The 20,734-nt window shown below is 37.3% G+C and overlaps 1 protein-coding gene across 2 annotated transcripts in view; it reads right to left on the minus strand.

The window, feature by feature from the left end:
* ankrd11 (ankyrin repeat domain 11) overlaps nt 1–20,734 on the minus strand; it is a 204,685-nt gene that overhangs the window by 123,261 nt on the left and 60,690 nt on the right. For both annotated transcript variants that reach the window (XM_056462152.1, XM_056462150.1), the window contains exon 2: nt 13,261–13,341. The gene's annotated coding sequence lies outside the window, so the exon portion shown is untranslated. The remainder of the gene's footprint in view (nt 1–13,260; nt 13,342–20,734) is intronic.

Genomic DNA, 20,734 nt, shown 5'->3' on the forward strand with positions numbered 1-20,734 from the left:
GGAGGTTTTAACTTTAACATATGTTATAGGCGAATAAACAAATAAATAAATATTGATACAGTGTTTTTGAGACTCACTACAGTATTGCTGAAATGAACATTGCAACACCCCTATCATTTACATTCAAAATCACAAGCCTCTAATTTCTTTTTATGTTGAATTATCACAGCGAGCAAAGGTAAGCACGTCTACTGAGAGAAGAGAATGGCATGCATGCACACTGCGGGGTTGTGAACAAAGACACTTCATCCAAGGAGTGCTGTTGGCTTGAGACCAGATGAGGGACATTTGACAGCAAGGTCACTGAACTCTGTGCTGGCAAGAGGGGGAGGGATAGTGGGTTCAGTTTATGTAGGCCAGAATGGGCTTTGTTTAAATTTCACGTTTTTAGGCCTACCTAACACAGCTCTCAGGCCTGTTTTCAGATATATGCCATCAGATAACGGCACATTTCCTGAAACCAGAGCCTGTCTAACATAAACAATGAAAAAACAGGTCATTAGGCTCATATGCTGGCCAACAAGACCTCATTTCTGGTCTGCCTCCATGGAAGAGCTCAATAAAACAGAAGCTATATAGCTAAAACTTTCAAGTAATGTCAGGGTATATGCTGGAATCCTAAAGGTAATTTCAATACCGTTCTCAGAATATTTTAAGACCTCATCGCCACTTCAAGTTCTACTCAGTATCAAACATTTAACATAATAAACAGTTGTTAATAAACAGTTGTAGTTAAATAAATCAATGGAGCACAACCATACAACAGAACTCAGATAAGCTCAGAAGAAACAAAGCTTGAAAGAATAAATTACGTGGGCAACAGGCTTCAGCCACTGTTTAAACTCTTTCTCCAACCAGGAGTATGCAAACTTGCATTTTCCCATTTTGCCATCTATTTCGCTCTATGGTTTCGCTATATGTGGAGAGCGTCACATCACCTTCCCACATTTGTTGCAAATTACGTGACATCACCTGGACGGAGGAGCTTGGCCAGACGCGCCCGGCCTAAAACAATCGCGTGGATTAAGGAAAATAAATATATTTATCCTTTTTTTCTTGGAGTCAACACTTTGGACAAGGCTTGAAGAAAATTTAAAACCTCATAAAAATGTGATTAAGACTTTTTATTACCTTTTAAGGGCCTTATTTTTTTCATAATTGATTTATCAACTTTAATACTTTTTAAGACCCCGCGGACACCCTGAATGTGAATAGTCCAATCCTGCCTCTAAAAAAAATCCACTTTCTCATTTCTAACAAATGAATTCAGAGTTAGGAGCTATGAATTTTGTGTACTTAACTAGTTTATAATAATAATAATAATAATAATAATAATAATAATAATAATAATAATAATAATAATAATAATAATAATAACAACAATAACCACAACAATAACAATCACAACAACAATAATAATAATAACTATAACAACAACAACAATAATAATAATACACATCATCAAATAACAATCTTGTCTGAAATTTTAAACTGACATTAACATCACATTTATTTTTGGAATTTTTGCCTTTATTTAATAGTACTGCGAAAAAGTGATGTGAAAAGAAGTTTGGGAGAGCGGGGGTGGGAAAGGGACATATAGTGGGGACTCAAACTCGCATGGCAGTGGGACGGCAAGCCTATCGGCACTGTCGAAAGACACCAAGTACATTTAATAAACAAAGCGTTTGTTTGAAAATTTCAGTAGTCTCAATCATTTGATTTGACTGATCTCACTGACAGATATACAAGTCATTGTGACATCAGTATTTATGTGAATAAATCCAGACTGCAGGTTATTCTTAGCTGACAACCTCTCAAGTTAAAAACACGAAATAAGGTTTACAACAACAAGGTGATTGGATGTGTGTTGGATCGATTGGGTAGCTTTACATAAAGAAAAATTAAGACCTGTTTAAAATGATTTTGGTGAATTTAAGACTTTAAGGACTAAAATTTTGTCTTTTCAAATTTAAGACATTTTTAGACCCCACGGACATCCTGGATTGGGCCTTAAAGACTCATGCATTGACAAAACCACAGGAAGCCTTATTTATTATAGGAACTGCCGCCAATTTTTGTTTACAAGTTGAGTAAATCCCCAATACAGTGCGTGTGAAATCAGCTTCCTTAACAGCAACATTTTAACAGCACCATGATTCAGGCAGTACGAGGGTCATGGCAATGTAGGGAGGCAGACAGAAATAAAAGGAAGCAGGGGGAAAACCGAAACGTCACTGAGGAATGAAAAGGAGGGTGTGTGGAAAGCAGCAGAGCATAAATACAAGCTCAGATTTACATTCGCGTGCTTGTTCTTTTCGTCTTTTTTTCAGGAATTTACTGACACTTAAGACACACAAGCCTTTATAAACGTATAGAGCATGTGACTTCAGCTGACCTCAGAAGCTGTGATTTGCTACGACGTGGAGGATGGGAACTGCTCATTTATCTGCTCTCTGCAAACCCCACAAACTTCAAACCTCTGCAATATGAAGATATACAGTTGTGCTCAAAAGTTTGCACACCACTTGAAGAATTTGTTTAAATGTGAAGAACTTGAACAAAATAAAAGAGATCATTCAAAATGCATGTTATTTTTTATTTAGTACTGTAAAGAGTAAGATATTTTACAGAAAATATGTTTACATGTAGTTCACTACACAAATATCTACCTGAAATCATCTAAATAACCCTCTGCAAAAGTTGACATACCCTTGGTTTTCAATACTGTGTGTGGTTTCGTGATGATCTACAATTGCTTTTTCTGCTTTGTGATGGTTGTTCATGAGTATCTTGTTTGTTTTGAACAGGTAAACTGACTCAATCCTCAATCTCCTGCACATTCTTCAGTTTCCCAGCATCTTCTGCAAATCTGAGCCTTTTCCAGCAGCGACTGTATGATTGTGAGATCCATCTTTTCACAGTGAGGCCGATTGAGGGACTCAAACACAACTGTTAAATTAAAAAAAAAGTTAAAACTAGGGCTGGGCGATATGTCAAAATTGCAATATCGATAATAATTTTCATGTTGAATGATAGCTATATATATTTTGATATCAGTTGTCAATGCTTCCAGATTTAAAAGAGTACCCCAACAATGACTGAAGCCACAAAAATGAGAGAATCCATTAAACGGCATAACATATTTTCGGACGATAAATTTTGGTGGCCGAAATTTCGGTACATATCTAACATCAAAGCACTTTTAGATTCCTGTTGTTCCACATTTCTGCAGTGTGATTGCCTCTTAGATAAATGTAGAGTAAAAAAGTCCAGAGCTTATCATTGTTATTGACATAAAATTTGATCACAATTCAACATAATAACGTTTATCGGCCCAGCCCAGTTTAAACCCTTACTGACGCTCCAGGAGTAAACACAAGGCATTAAGAGCTGGGGGTGAAAACTTTTAAACAAGATGAAAGATATTTAACTTTTCTTATTTTGTTGAAATATCTGTTATTTTCTTCATTTAGCACTGCCCTTTATATATAACAGAACATACTTGGATTCATCCCGGAAATCAAATTAAGTTTAATTTACCTTGATCTTCAGATTCTAAACTTTTCACCCGTTGCTCTTAAAGTATTGTGTTTTCTTCTGGAGCATCAGTGAGGGTTTAAACCTTTTTAACCATTGTGTTTGAGTCCCTAAACCATCCTCAGTGTGAAAAGATGGATCTCACAATCATACCGTGATTGCTAGAAAGAGTTCAAATCTGCAGATGATGCTGGAAAACTGAAGAATCTGCAGGACATTGAAAACATTCCTGAAGAGCAGCAGTCAATTTAACTGTTTAGAACATGGGTCTCAACCTGGATTCCTGAAGGGTCACAGCTCTGCACAGTTTTGCTCCAACCCTAATCAAACACAGCTGATCCAACTAATCAAGGTGTTCATGACTACTAGAGACCTATTAACCAGGTGATGGAGGTAGTTGAAGCTAAACTGTGCAGACCTGTGACCCTCCAGGAATTGACTTGGAGACCACTGATTTATAACAAGAGACTCGTTAACAACCATCACAAAGCAGAAAAAGCACTCGTAGATCATTAAGAAACCACACACGGTATTGAAAACCAAGGGTATGTCAACAAGGGGGTTATTATTTTAATAATTTCAGCTAGATTTTTGTGTAGTGAACTATATGTAAACATATTTTCTGTAAAATATCTTACTCAGGACAGTACTAAAAAAAAAAAAAATAAATAACATGCATTTTGTACGATCTCTCTTATTTTGTTAAAATTATTCACATTTAGACAAATTCTTCAAGGGGTGTGCAAACTTTTGAGAACAACTGTAACATGGACCAAATAAAGTATTTTGTTTCATATTATGTTCGATTGCTCAATTAGTGGTGTTGCAAAATACATTGTTTGCAATAACGTTTATCTCTCAATCTACAATCTTACACGCCACCAGGGTGATGCAAACAAAAAAGTGAGTAACAGCATGGTGAGAATGTTTACATTCTGCAATATTTTATATTGGAACTGCAACCATTTGTTTCTTGAAAAGTGTTGTATATTTAAATGACTTTTATTTCATATTTGCACATTCTTAATTAAACTTTTGCCCAGAAGTTCTAAATAATAAGAGAAAACTAATGCACAAAAGGCAAGAAGGTGTGCATGTGAAATTAAACTAAAACGTGGACCCTTGTCACCCAAGATTACTACAAGATCAGGAATTCCCCATGCATCACTGCTAAGACAATTATTACAAATATGTTAAAATGTGTGTTTTTAGCGGGGTAAAATGGTCCACTTCTTTAATTTTATGTTTTCTTGTTGTTGTAAGAAGCTATACCAAAAGGCTTTATATTTAATTTATTACCTTAGATTTAATTTGAATTAAATTTGAATTCGAATCAAATGGCATGGAACATAGTAGTTGCTCATGCAACTTTGCCATGTTTCAGTCTCAGAGGAAGAATGTAAAATAAATTAAAAATAAAGTTGATCTCTGTGTGCACGAATAAAATTGCAGTCAACATTGGGGGTTTACAATGGTTTGGTCCACATATTATTTCAGATGGTGGCAAGCAAGGATTCTCTTATGGATTACACACCTCGAGAGTCAGCCGATCGTGCTATAGAGATTTGTGGTAAGGCAATGTGCGCAAATAACATATTTTCAATGTTCAGGTTTAGTTTTCAAAAGATCTAAAACATGGCATATGCACATGTATGCAACATGTAATTTACAATATTGCAAAATGCCATTAACAGAGAGAATCAAGCCACATCTCCAGGTACTCCTTTGAGAACCAGACAAAAAAGGGTACGTGCACCCCCTGAGGTGGTCAACATATTGGTTAAGTAATTAACTGACTGAATACACAGAAAAGGTACTTTATTGTGATTTCTATCATTATCGGTATGAGAAATGACTTGTATGGTTATATGAGATTTTGGCCCAACCCTGTTCTATGGTCAGCTTCATGCAGCCCCGCAGTTGACACTTCATACACTTCCTATAACAAACAGACATGGACTTTCCGCCATTGTACTGTCACAGTAAAGATAAAACGCATTACATTTACAAAGAATCCAATTACTGCTCACAGGCCGAGTTGAAAGAGTGTCCTATGGAAAACAATGCAACATCTCCACAGCTCTCTGTGTGCTTTAATCACCGTGCCGGAGCACCATACAGCTGAATCAGCATGCTAAAATCATGACTGCCCTGAGGCACCATGTGAGGGCTCTTTGGCTCAGATTAGAACATAAAACTCTAATTTGTTCCAATGGGTTATGCAGTTCATTGGGCCTCTTGTCAGTCAAGTGGGCTTAATATTTATTCCATGCCATGTAAATGCATAATGCAACATCACAGTCTGACGCTCAACTTTCAGTGGCTCAAGGAGGCTGGTGGAACACCTAAAATTGTGTTTTTGATTTGGTCTGCACCACAAAAAGACAATTCTGGTACCGTGCATCACAGTGCAACGGCAAATCAATTGTAAGCAGGAGAAACAGAAAGAGGCTGAGGCAAGCACCATCCATTCTTGCCATACTAAGGCCTAATCCCAATTCAATTTTTGTACCCTACCCCCTCCCCTTCCCCATGGCCCTTAAAAATGAGTGTTTAGGGGAAGGGCTTCAAAATTTACCCCTAACAATTGAAGGCATATATCATATTATCATAATGATCTAAAGTGAGAATAAGATCATAACTACACTGTGCATTTACAACCCTGGCCATATTCATCTATGTAAACACACAAAACAACACTTACATTATAGCAGACACTGTAAAAAGCCCATTCCCAGCCACTAGACTTGTCTGACAGGGTATTTGAGCGTCATTGAGTGTCCTGAACGTTGTGGGACTGCTATGCAGGAGTTATGATTATGGACTATACATTGCGAAATTTATCGAATTTATTTTAGCGTTTTTTTTAAAGCATGACGGTAAAACATGAACGCGGTTATGAATATATTAAAAACATGCTTGTTTGTTGTAAAAATTTATAATAATGACAAAAAATACTAATTTGTGGATCTCCTTACTTCCGGGTGCAGCTGTGGCTGGTGTTTTCTGGGAAATTTTCTTACCCCTTGGTTTTGAGTGTGGTCCTGAAAAATCTTCGCTCGAAGGGATATTTACCCCTTGCCCTTAGCACTACGCCTCAAGCTGAATAGAATTGGGACACCCCTACCGCTTGGCGGGAGGGTGCAAAAGGAGGGGTAGGGGTAAGGGGAAGGGCTAATGGGTACAATTGGAATGGGCTTAAGACCATACTAAGGTACCAAGACCCTACTAAGGCTACACTAAGGTACTAGGACCATACCAAGGTACTAAGATCATACTAAGATCCTAAGATCATACTGAAACCATACTAAGGTACTAAGACTGGTACAAACTCTTTCCTGAGGGTCGGTGTCCTGCTGAGTTTAGCTCCAACTTGCTTCAATCCACCTGCCAGGATGCTTCCAGTATTTCTAGAAAGAGCTTGATTAGCTAGTTCAGGTGTGTTTGATTAGGGTTGTAGGTAAACTCTCCAGGACTGAGTTTGGAGACCATACTAAGACCATACTAAGGCACAAAGACCACACTGAGGAACTAAGACCATACTACGATCATTTTATAAGAAAGAAACGGAATCTTTTGCCCTGTTTTGACATACTAAAATCCACGCCGTCACTGGTCCATCACCACACAGTGATTTGTTTTATGCCAAAGATCCATCATCAGAGCCTCAGTGTTTAAGTTCTCCTTTAGTGTTGGACACAAGCAGAAGGACATTGGCTATATAGTCTTGGCAGCACTTCCCCCTCAATACGAGAATATCTTCATTTACTAAATGGACACGTCCATTCCTTTGCCAAAAGAAAAGGGTAGATGAGTGATGAGGCAAGTGAAGAGCTTAAAGCTGCACTTCCTTGCACACAACTGCTACACATGTAATCCGGAGGAAGAGGACCACACCCATAACCACAACCACCCTACAGCACTTCCTCTACGCTTCTACTCTCAAACATTCTCAGCACGTCTGCTCTAAACACAGTATATTACAGTGCTGAGTCCAAATGAAATTAGCTATAAAGCAACCAATCAGAAACCACAGCAACTGGCAGGACCAGCACTGAATGCTGAGACCTATAATGGATCCCAAATCACGCCGAAAACAGCATGCCAAAGGTACCCAGATGGTATACTATTTTCAGTGAATCTGAGAAGTGTGCATCCATGCATGGATTATTGCATGCTAATACTGCTCAAAAGTCCCTTATGCTAAACAAGTTGTGAAGAATTTGCATATGTCTTAAGATTCTAAACTAAAGTACTATGAATTAACTTGGAGTCTATTGATAAAAAAGTTCATAGACACAATAACACAGTGCTTCCCACGCATAGACTTTTGCATGGACAATTTTCACTTCAGAGCTAGCATGCTTCAGGCCTGCTTTAGAAAAAAAAAAAAAAAGTTTAATGACATCTACTGCGTGTGGTTTGGAAGTGCCAGTCATGCCTTGCATATAGAGATTCCAGCCACGTGCAATTGAAAACATACAGAGAAAAAATTGTCAATGGTGAACTTAAAACTGTGAAAAAACGCTCGAGGGAAAGGCAAACTTCTGTTCAACTTCATATAGTGACAACTTTATATGATGAGCCACTGGGTATGCACAATACACAGCATGTTATTGAGTAAACTCACTGTGGACAACATACCGCTTAAATATCAATGTCACTTACACAAAATCTTCCATTTAAAAAAACAAACTCCAAACATTTCTCTAAATTATCCTGATTAAAAAAAACAAAACGAAAAAACATCAACTTTCTATCAAATATAAATCTGGTCTAATTTAATGGCTGTAACATTTTAAGCTGTTTGGCAGGGGAAAAAAACTAAACAAAAAAGGGCTTCGGGTTGGACTTGGGCCAAAAATTTGGACGAGCTGTTGGACAAGGGCCGGGCCACAGCCTGTGCGTCTCGGGCCAGCATCAGGCTAAGGCTTAGATTAAGGCCCCTGCAGGGCTCCAGTGCACATGGCTCCTGAATAGCATAAAGTAAGAGAATAGCGGATGTGTTTTTGTTTTACCTTAACCCATTGAGAAATAAACAGTGTTTAACGGTGTCAGAATAAATAAAATAACTCTTAATAATTAAATTATGTTTTGTTTGTCGCATATAGTTAACTATTTATGTGATGTGGGTAAACAGTGTGTTTCAACTCGGCTACCACCACAGGTATCGATCAATCCAGTGGGAAGCACTGTAATACTTTCCCCCATCAAAGTGTCTAGTCACATTTGAATGTTTGTTTGAAAAGACAGTCCAAGCATACTTGGAAAATTGAACTTGAAAATTCCTGAATAGCAAGACTTTGCTTGTGAAATTGGGCTGAGACATGGTAATATTATCACCTTGTGTGTTCTGAGCCAAACAAAAACACATTGCTGTGCTAGAATGGCCATCTTTAACAGTGTGTATCACAGTCCCACTTATACAGTAAGTCGTTGACTCATAAAGAGAAGACAAGCACGTGACTTCACTATTAGAAGAGTCCCAGGCTCAAGTTGTCTTTTCACAGGAAGAGCTGATTGCCGCTCTAATCTCGGTGCTTGCATACAAGCATGATGCCATTGTGCACGTTAATGATGCAAGATTTCTGCTCTCTCACCACAGAGCTGAAGCCTGTTCACAGCACACAGACTCTTTCAATACCACATTAACATGTGGCCGCCAAGAGGGAAAGGGAGGAGGAGGAGTAACTTGGGAACAAAGCCTCTATAGTTGTCTCAAGCCTGGCTATGAGAGTTATGTAATTTGACTGGCAAGGCTGCATTTCCCCACTGGAGAAGCACAGACTATCTCACTGAGGGACAGAGCTGCTCTGGAAAGAGGCGAGGACAAGAAAAACCATGCTTGTAATGAGCAGAGGGCTTCCTTCATCTGCAGTGCTGCCCAAACCCACCCCGGTGCAGTCAGCAAAAAAATGCTGCAAATATGATCAAATCTGAGGCAGGGCGGCATGCGTGTGGGGTTCAAGGGGAAATGGAGGTAGAGAGGGCTAAAGCAAGTGCCTTTGCTAACAGACACAGCATAGCGGTGGATTTAGAGAGGTTAAAAATAAAATCTGATTCTGATTTACGGCTCTGGTGCCTGGAAACCATGTGACTGGCATCACATGAGAAGTGGAAGGGGTGTTTTGAGAGAGGGGGTGGGGTGAGGAAAACACACATACAGTGTGTGCTGTCGGCATAATGAGCTTTGTGATCAGCCTCCTTGGTTTCCACTGACGGTAAGCAGATATGTTCTGATTTCTGAGGTAAACACCAGAGGATCTCTGAGCTCCAGAGCAGCAACCAAGAAATGGAGGAAACTATCAGAATTTCAGAGGGTAAAAAAGGAACTGATGAATGTTTGTTTACGTCGCATTCTTCCACTCTGAGTGCCGAAAAAAATAACTGTAGCATATGATGCTCCATTTAAAGCTTCAAGAATACTTGAACACTCAAAACTGTGAATTAGTTCTAAACTAGGGATGTGTACTACGTCCAATTTGATAATCTAGACACAAGTCTAAATACTAAATACGAATTGTTTTTTGCATATCAGTGCTGAGCATAAAAGGGATGCAACATTGTCGGAGTTTTAAAAACGCAATACTTCCATTAACAACAACAGAACAAAAACAACAGCACTCACATTTCTGCAGAGCAAAAATGCTTTGGTGGACATGCATCCTAAAAGTTTAAAGCTCACAATTACAGAGAGGAAAAAATATGTGTGTGTAGTAGGGCTGCACGATTCTGGCAAAAATGTGAATCACGATTTTTATATATATTTATATTTTTGCCTAAAATCAAGATCACGATTTTCTCACAATTCTGTAAATGTAAAATAAAGGTTAATATGACTAGCCTATTATTATTGTTCATTCTCAACATATGGTAAAACAATTATAATAATAATATTAGGCCTATGTGTAGCTCTACTGTTGCTTAAAATGCTAAAAATTTTGTACAGTCATTATGGCGGACTTGAAATATGTCCTGTTGTTAATTCACAGTAAAATGATGACATCAGAATACAACAATTTATAATTATAAATCAACTTCATAATTATGAATAGTTGTATTCTCATGTCATTATTTTACTGTGAATTAACAAACAGGACATATTGAAAGTCTGTATTGTCAGATATCAAATGCTTGTCGTAATCGTAACTCTAAAATGCCATATTCATTAAATAATGTGTGCACAGGTTTCACTTCACTTCCGCTCATGGCTGCTGTCACTGTGAGAAAAAAACACATGCATGCAAACCAAACCTCCTGCACAGCCCTCAAACGATTGCTATGTGCAACAAACTGAACTGGTTCTGTTCACTAACGTAGGTGTCTTTGACGGGCACGCGCGCACCGCGTTCTCGGAAGTAACAGCTCCCAGTCAGCTCATGTGTGATTTCGCGACCGTGAATACATCATTACATGAAGACAGAAATGATATTTTGGGTGAATTATACCTTATAAATACAGTAGTCACACTTTAAACGCCATTTGAAGGTGTCAGTGTTGCTGTGAAGACTTGTGCGACTGCCTTGCTTCTCTCCTGACCTTGAAAATATAATTGGCTGAATCGTAGAAAAGCTGAATTAAGATCGTGTAGGATCGAATCGAGATCGTGATCTTTTTTCGATTAATTGTGCAGCCCTAGTGTAGAGGATGATAACCGTTTTCAAGGTAAAACCGCAGTTTGGAAAAGTCAAGGTTTTAAACTGTCAAAATGTTCTGCAATACTGTTCCCTAAGGTATGTGTAAGACTTTTTATTTACATTTTTTTTTGTTTTTTAGGACAACAGTATCTCCAGCAGAAAAGATATCCAAAAATACCACATTAAATTGTAAGAAATTGTTGAATTATTTAGACTGACATGTTTACTGGTCCAAAATACTTTAAAATGTTTCTCAAAATAAAATGTATTGTGTTCAAAGTGGAAAAAGTTTTAGTTTTTTATCTAGACATTTAAAAAGACTTATTTTAGATTAGTAATCGCAATACCGCGATACAGTGAAATCCAAGGATATCATACTGTCAGAATCAAATACCCGGCCCATGCCTAATATAGCCTACACTTAAAAAAAACTTAAATATTTACGCACACTGTCAAATCCCTCACATTACCATCATTAATACAGTTAACATCAGCCCATGCGGTTTATTTATTCAAAACAGCACTGCAGAACAATAGAAAACTAATAATAACTAGCATTAAAACAGCCTTTAAAATAATACTTCGTTACAACCTACTATATAGGCTATATTGTCTAAAAACAACACAACGCAACAATTCCTGTTTATATTAAATGTAAAAAGATATCTGAAAACTATTTGGAATTGCTTTTAGTTCAGAGCCACAGAACTAGCTGGTCCACACCATCACAGGAACAATGACCTTCCACTTTACATAAATACAAACATTTTCATAGAAACTACACTGTAAAAAATCTGTTAATCAATAGTTTCAGTATTTTAGTGATTCACAAGTGTTTTCCTTTTATTTACGGTGGTGAACTGCATTATGGGAGCTTGAATCTCTGCTTTGTTGGCTTTTAATGTTGAAAATACAACTCTACAGTTCAACAAAGTGACTTTTATTGACATTTTAGTAGCTTGAAATAATATAATGCATAAGAAATCGAGAAATCAGTCTGTAAAATAACAGAAAATGTACTGTCAGTTCATTACAAGGTTATTGTAGCATAATATACGACACCAACCAAGAGAATATAATCACTTTAAACTATTCAAATGTTAATAAAAGTCACTTTTGCAACTTTTGAGGTTAAAATCTGCTGGAAGAAAGATCAAGGTCCCATAATTCTATTCAAAAGTATAAATAAATGGGGAAAAATAAAAACATCCATCACATAATTTGGAAAACTGCTAACTCTGGATAACTGGATATTTTTACAATTTTGTACACAATGCCTCAAAGGACAAGAATGTAGTGTAAAGGTCTTATGGACTACTGTAAGGTGTGTATCTGTCATAAGGATATTACAGCATTAGTCCCACTTCAATTTTATCACAAAAAAAATAATAGCTACACAAATTTGTGTTTCCACAGAAGTCTTGGTTTAAAGAATGAGTACAAATAACAGAATTGCATCTTTGGATGAACTACACTTTTAAAGCAGCAGCCCAAAGCTACATGGTTTGTGCGTACACAGGTCTGCTAGTTTCCACGGGGGAAAGGCAGTGTCTCTACGGAGTCATAGGCTGCCACTGCTTACTGATGAAGTATGGTCACATGAGCTGTGTGCTGGAGTGGGACTCCAGATTAGAGACAGCGAGCTCTCTGCAAGCAGTGACCCATTTCATAAAAGCCTCTACGCGAGGCAAAATCCACACTCAAAAACAAAACCCTTAACAAAAGCAGCAACAGCAGGCCCAGGCATGCGATAAGCCCTGCTCTTAATGCACACATTCACCAGCTGAGCCGTCCACCTGCCTGTTGGTACTAGCAGCGGCGCCAACAAACTCCTGTGGCATCACATTCACAATAAAGGCTGCGTGTTCAAACATATATAAAAGCTATACGCTGAAGGAAAGACTTCAAAAAGCCTAATCACCATTTTCAAGCTCCCTAGAAATGAACAGTATCTCCAGAATAAGCAGAGCAGAATTTAACAGACACTGCAGCTTCACCATGTTTCTTCAGTATTTCAATACCCAACAGGCACACCAAAAATAAGCCAAATACAGCCAAATATCAAAAAGGATTGGGATTTTACCGATTCCATGGCCGTCTTCAGATGGGAAAGGTTAAAATCCAGCTAAAAATGCTGAAGATGTGCTGCAAAGTCCAAGGAATCCTGTGAAAGCAAAAGAAAGACAGATTAGTCCCCTGAATACTGATGTGTCACCTTTCTAATATGGACAGTCAATTTTGCGAAGCAGATTAACTTCACTCCATTCCTTTATTCCAGCACACAGGACATGAAAGGCCAGAGTTGGGCAAGCGCAGACAAGGAGAAAAAGACTGAGGATTCAACCCTTGAGTGTTTTCGGCTCAGAAGTCCAGCTCAGCATTTATAGGGAATGAGTTTAATCATGGTTTCGGGAAGACATAGTGCCCTGGACATGAAGGGCACATATGTCACTGTCACCGAAACCCACAAGCTCTTTTTGACAACAGCTGCGGCAAGAGCGGCATTCAGGGCTTGACAACAATGCCTACTATATTCCCTTACCAGTCAGTTGAATCCTAGAAGAGCATGCAGAGACACAAATACAGAAATTGTGTCTCGTAATTACCAGTCTTGTTAATTGCATTTATTTTGGAATTAAATTAAATCTAATTCAGGGTTTATAAATCAATTATAAAGTGCTGCAGTGAATTTTTTAGGCCAACACAGAAGTTACACATTAACATTAATATATTACAACAAATGGGATGGGCGATACTGCGAAAAAATGATCACGATATCATGTTTCATATCATTCGGTATTGATAATTATTGAATATTTTTTAACAATACATTTAGATACATTAGGATTTTTTTAACCACCTTATTTTCATTTACCAACATTACTAAGGCAAATAATTTTAACAGTCGAAAACAAAAATATTTAAACAAAACTACCTGATCTCTTTATAATAAAATACACATGAGTGTTAAAGAGACTCTTAAACTTGATTAATAAAATGTTACAAAGTGTGTGCAATGGTAAATCATAAACACTGAACAATCAAAGCAAACTAAGGTACGTCAACCGCTGTAAAATGTGAATAATAATGATACAGTAAACCTCAAACTCTGTAAACAAAACAAATTATGATAATCAAATCTGAGCTTTCAAGTAATGGAACCAGCCATCATTATTCAAATGCAAATTGCAACATTACAAACTGTGAAGTTGAATGACTATATTACCCCTATGCTAAAAAACGCTTTCAGATGGGGCTAGTGGCTGGGATGCACATGAAAAGCAACCAAAAAGCCACTCTGGTGACACTTTTCCATCTTTTTTTTTACAATCTCCTCAATGCTGCTATATGGCACTCATTTTCGCATGTATTGTTAGTCTGACCTGAAGTGACAAGCGTTAACGCGTGGTTTCCTTCACTATGTTCAATGCAATTTGCTGTCACGCTGCTCTGGCGTCTCTCTTAACTACCATCAACCATTTTCTCAGAGGATGACAAATAGACAAACCATTGCTGCAGCTCTGATGCAAGTTTATGGAAAAACATAAAAAGCACTGCAGAAGCAGATTGGTTAGTTCGTCTTACATTAATCGCGAAGCGCTTGCGGCATTCAGAAAAGTTCAGATGTTTTTCAACTACGTGTACCTGGGAAATGAGCTTGCATCACATGCGCGTCGCTCCCATATGGGCGTCATACAAGTAACGCGCCTCCATTGGAAATTATAAACTTTCACCCTAAGCTCACTGGCATTCCTTCCAAGGCACGTGCTCAGCAGCCACATTTAATAAAACTATAGCCTTCATACCAACTTTTTTTTTTTTAAATCGATATTAACAATGGTGTTCGGTCAATAAATTTTATTTTATACCAATTTTATTGCCCAGCCTTACGGCAAACGTACTAAGTAGAAGGGGAGTCAACATTGATCATATCTATTGCTCATCTCAATTAGGGCTAAACTATATTTAATAAAATGGACATTACAATGTGTCGTTTTTCTTTTATATGAATATAATTCTAGCAGAGGAATCGAATAGCTCTATTTGGAGCGGGTTCATACTTTTAGACTGATTGGGATAATGTGGTAGGACACTGTATCTGCATAAAATGATAGATAAATAGAATAAAGCAAAATGAAATAAATTATGCAATAGACAGTGAAAGTCTACCTGTATTCAAGTACAGAAATTGAATAAATCAAATGTAAATAAATAACGCTGTTTAGTCTTCGCTGTACATATAAAAAAAAGCTACAAACATTAGAATTTCTAATACACGCATGGTTTGAATTGACTTGAAATCATACAGTCATTATCCTTAAAACACAAGCAAATGAAAACCTAACCCTAACATCGCAATGACTCAACAATTTGTGTTTCCTGGTCAGTTATAATCGCAATTTTACATTGCAGATCCTGCGATGTGACCGATGCAGATGAGGATGATTCGGTATCACTTTGGTAATCGGTTACAATGTCCTTTTCTGACATCATTTGTTGAGGTAGCATACTATAGCAAGCGAGGCAAGATGAGTATTTGATAAGCATACCATAACGAGAGAGGCAAGCGATTAAAAGTGCTTCAAATATGTTAAAAGCCTACATCTGGGCACAATTTTCTGCTCGTGAGTTTGCTGGGACATTCCTCAGCTAATATTGAATGTACAGTAGAACCTAAGGTCCCTTACATCGCTGTAAAGTGTATAAATGTCCTCCTTTCACACTCACAGAGTAGCTGAACACAATGATGGACTTGTCATTATCACTTATTTGATACGTTCAAGAAAAGTGTCATCTTTAAGCAGGTGAAATTAAAGATTTGGATTCAGTCTTGCACCATAGAGCTACCAAACACGCAACAAACTGAATGTTATTTACAACTTTATTACTTGTTATTCACAGCCTATGCAGGTTCTGTTCACTAAAGCAGACATCATTCACGGAAAAATACACAGCTCACAGTTAGCTCGCATGTGATTTCGCAGCCGTAATTACATCATTACATGAACACAGAAATAACATTTTTGGGTGAATTGTACATTATAGATACAGTATGTGACTCTTTCAACACCATTTGGAGGTGTCCACGTTGCCGTTAATAAAGCAATGTTAAGACTTGCGCGACCGCTTTTACGCTTCTCTCCAGTACTTAAAAAAACATAATTGGCTGAATTGAAGATCGTGTGGAGGGTCGAATCGAGATTACAATGTTTTTTCGATTACTCGTGCAGCCGTAATATAACACACATGAAGTGTATTGAAAGCTGAGGATGCATTGTCAATGAATTGCAATGCATCGTGACTTTGAATTTAACCAAACCGATGATGTTAATAGTAATCAAACTGAACCATGAGACCAGTGTATACTCACACTCTTACAGACTATCCATTCATCCATCTATCCTCAAAAGGTTTATTAAAAACAACGAAGTAGAACAAAGAATAAATAGCTAAAATAAATATGCTAAAGAACCAAAATTTGCTCAGCTGACCATACAAAGAGCCAAATACCTTCTGCAGCCACTATCAGGGCAGGAGAGAGCACATTAAGGGCAGTCCTCATTGAGAAGGGGTGTCTGGGAGGATCAGAACCCTGAGGATTCTCCCAGCAGGAATGTGCCAGAATGGATTAACCCGGACTGGAGAGAACTCCTCTTAATGGGTCTTCAAAATGAGGCCGTAATCGTACTGATAAAATCCTCTAAAACACAGAAAACATGAATTTGACCACTACTCCTAAACAATAACTGACCCTGCTGACCAAATCATCATGAACATGAATTTAAAAAAAAAAGAAGCATCAAATCTGTGTGAGATCAGGTGGAACTTTAGTAGTTTTCATCATCTAAGTTTCCCCCAGAGCAGTTTTACTGTGCTTATTACGATGGTGAGGCAGTCTCTCTAGATGTCTCTTGTCCTTTCTGAATCATGCTTCGTTGACTCGAAAAGGAAACTCAAGGCCTGAGGAGGGCTAAAACCCCTTTAAATCACCAGTCAAATGGGCAGGCAAAAGAGATGCTTTCATAAATCCTTCCAGCAAAGGAAAAGAAACAGTACTACAGAAAAACGAACCTGCCAACTTGCCACATCCTGACAGTCAAGCTGAAAACACCAAAACAGGCCAAACAAGCAGCCCTGGTTAAAACTAGCTGTTTTAAAAACACACAGGTTAAAAATGAGAAGCAAATAAGATCTTATGCTAAAGCTCAAACATTATAAGCAAGAAAAAGATAATTCTGGCATGAAATAGTCATTATTAGTCAACAATACAAGGTAAAATTGAGCTCACAGTAGGGTTGTCAATACCATTAATTCATGTTAACGATACTATACCAGCTTATTATCAGGGTACCAAGTAATATTGCGATACTGTAACTCATAACTCAAATCCATGAAATAAAGAAAATGGACAGAAATGGTTTATTTTATATGTTTTAATAGACCTACTGAATCAAATGAATGATTCCCTTATTATTGAAAAAAGTATTTGCACGTCACTTCACCTAAAATGGATTCGTTCTTTTTGTTTATTTTCCAAATAACTGACCAAATTATACCAAATGAAATTCGTTACAAAAACAGCAGCCAAATTAAGCTTCATAAAGTAGTCAAAATTGTTTCAATGTTATCTGTATCTATTCTTTTTTTTTTTGTCTCATCAGGTAAGAATCTAAGTAATTCAAAATTTCACTTTGTGAGTCGTTCTTTTAAGAGATTGGTCGTGGTTGTTTTAGCGACTAAATCATATTGACCGGAGCAGAAATGAACTAATTCAGATTCAAACTAAAATGTCAGAAACTGTGCGCACATCACGGCCGTTCTGTTTTTACTGATTCTTTTGCTTTAGTTACCAAAATCAAAATACAGATAGCCACTTGCATCTATCTGCAGCAAAATATATATATAAAAAATGTTCAGAAATCACGCGATGTCTGGAGAAGTCGTTTTTGGTGAAGACAAGCAGACATTATCACTGTTTGCACTGGGGTCAAGTTCCCGCTTGTCGCCAAGATAGGTGATACACAGACATACACATGAATAAAGATTATGAAAACGATAGGTTGTTATACAGTTGGTGGTTCACTTCCGTTATTGATACGATTGCATTCATATCAGAAGTGAACCGTACCGCAGAGGATGCCCTTCCAGCCGCAACACATCACTGGGAAACTTCCATACACAACTCATTCACACACACACTTATCCACTATGGTCAATTTTACCACAACCATTCACCTGTACCACATGTCTTTGGACTGTGGGGGAAACTGGAGCACCCGAAGGAAACCCATGCGAACACTGGGAGAACATGCAAACTCCACACAGAAATGTCAACTGACCCAGCCGAGGCTCGCACCAGCAACCTCTTGGTGTGAAGCGAACATGCTACCCAATGCTCCACCCCTACTATGTTTTAATGCCAAAATATTGTTTTTAAATACTTTGAAATAAATGAATGCATAATAATCGTGATAACAGTACTCGGACTATATTCGTACAACCAAAATCTATAATTGTTGCATCCCTAATGGACAATTTTATTTTGAAACTAATATTTTGTTTACTTTTTCACCCTCAAAGTTCATTCAAGGTTTGTACTGTAAATAGACTATTAAATGTGAATTCTTCTCTAATAAAAGACTGCATTTATTACCTTTGTGGTATTAAAGAACAACCTTTTTTGTTGCTGTATATTTCAAACAACTGAAATCAAAGCAATGCAAAGTGAAAATAGAAATAATAACTTGTCTCTTCTGTTTTAAATGTGTGTGTACGCTTTTTTCACAAAAAGACAGCTTCATTCATACGTGATACATCTTGAAATCACAAAACTAGCCTTTCAACAAAACCGGATAATTACCGATTTTAGATATTTCACAGTTTATGATAGAACTTAGTAATTCCTGACACAATATTGATCAAAACAATAAGAACTACAGCTACTTCTGACTATCTGATGAGATTATAAATATTAATCAATGTCTGCATTTGCTCAAACTGATTTGCTGAATTGAACTGAAGTCAAAATGTTGACTGAAATAGATAAGGGTTGGCCTTTGAATTGCTGATATTCCCTCCAAATAGGGCTGCAAGAAATTGGAAAAATCTGAAAAGGCAATATTTTGTTTTTCTGCGATATATTTTGTCATACTTGGAAAGAATTTTTGGTCATACTTTATTTTAAGGTTCAGTTTTTGCTCTTAGCAAACCATTTTGACTTTAGCGTCAATAAACTCCCAATTTGCTCCTTTTTAAGAGTTATTAGGGTAGTTTAGGTATTGGGTAGGATTATGCATGTTGAGTAAGATCATATCGAACATGCGTTTATAAGTACTAATAAGCAGCCAATATCTCAATAACATGCACATTAATAAGCAACTAGTTGAGAGAAAATAGTAAGAACTGGTCCCTAAAGAGTTACAGAATGTATTATTTTTGATTGATTGGCATGATTCTGTAGGGGAGTGAATCATGCATAACATGTAATAAACAAAATACAAGCATAGACAAATACAATAAAGATAAAAGTGAAATAAACAGCGCATGCATTATGGTTTTGTGTAAGTAAAAGTAAAAATTACACTGCAAAGTCGACTCAACACTGCATATCTTCGTGGTGTGACTATTGCGGATGCACACATTGCGTTATCAATATGGCAAATATCAAAGAAACTGACAACAAAGCTTTATATTCAGTGCAATATACATGAGGCTTTTTGCATGTATGAGAAAACCAGCATGAGAGTTTATGGAGTTACTTGCTGCAGGGCCTTTTAAGACGCCTTCCATAAACACCCCCTCACTAGAAACGAGCAACAGTACTTTGCTCCATTTATTCCTGGGCCACTAGTTTAAATCGAGACAAATATAGTTTGTCCTGCCCCTTTCCTCAATAACAGCTTCTTCTGCAAAGTCTGAGCTACTCTGTAATTATAGATTCATAAAATGCACTGAAATATGGCGCAAAAGCAGTTACCTTGGTAAAAATAAACAGCATTCATCTGCCTGTTACACTAGGATCCCTCAAAAGGATACATAGAGAAGAAAGTGAAAGCCATAATCAGGAACAAGTCTGGTTTCAATAATTAGTTTCAATGAATCTTCTTGAGCAGGGATGTGGTTTAAATAAATAAGGGTAACACTTTAGTTTACATCACAATTCACGATATTAACAAACCATTAACTAGCGCTACTAGCTTGATAACTACCAATTAGCTGTTTATTGATGTTGGTAAGGTAGAAGTTGAGGTTTTGGGTAGGATTAAGGATGCCTAATAAGATATATTAGGATGAGACAAAGTATTTATAACTACCATTGAACAGTCAATATCTTAATAATAAGCCAGGTGATAAGCCAGTAGTTATTAGCATAAATTGTGACCTAAACTAAGTGTTACCTAAATAGTTTTCAGGTCTGGTTTCACAGATATAGTTTAATTAAGGCATATTATTTATTCTTTTTAAATGTGGCAGGGTTTCCCTTACCTTTACATTAAAATGCGCAATGGAATCGTCCAGCCCTTGAAAGTTATTTCATATTATTTTCTATCACCAGA

This window comes from Danio aesculapii, chromosome 7 (genome assembly GCF_903798145.1).
Source record: "Danio aesculapii chromosome 7, fDanAes4.1, whole genome shotgun sequence".
In the NCBI taxonomy this organism is placed as follows: domain Eukaryota; kingdom Metazoa; phylum Chordata; class Actinopteri; order Cypriniformes; family Danionidae; genus Danio; species Danio aesculapii.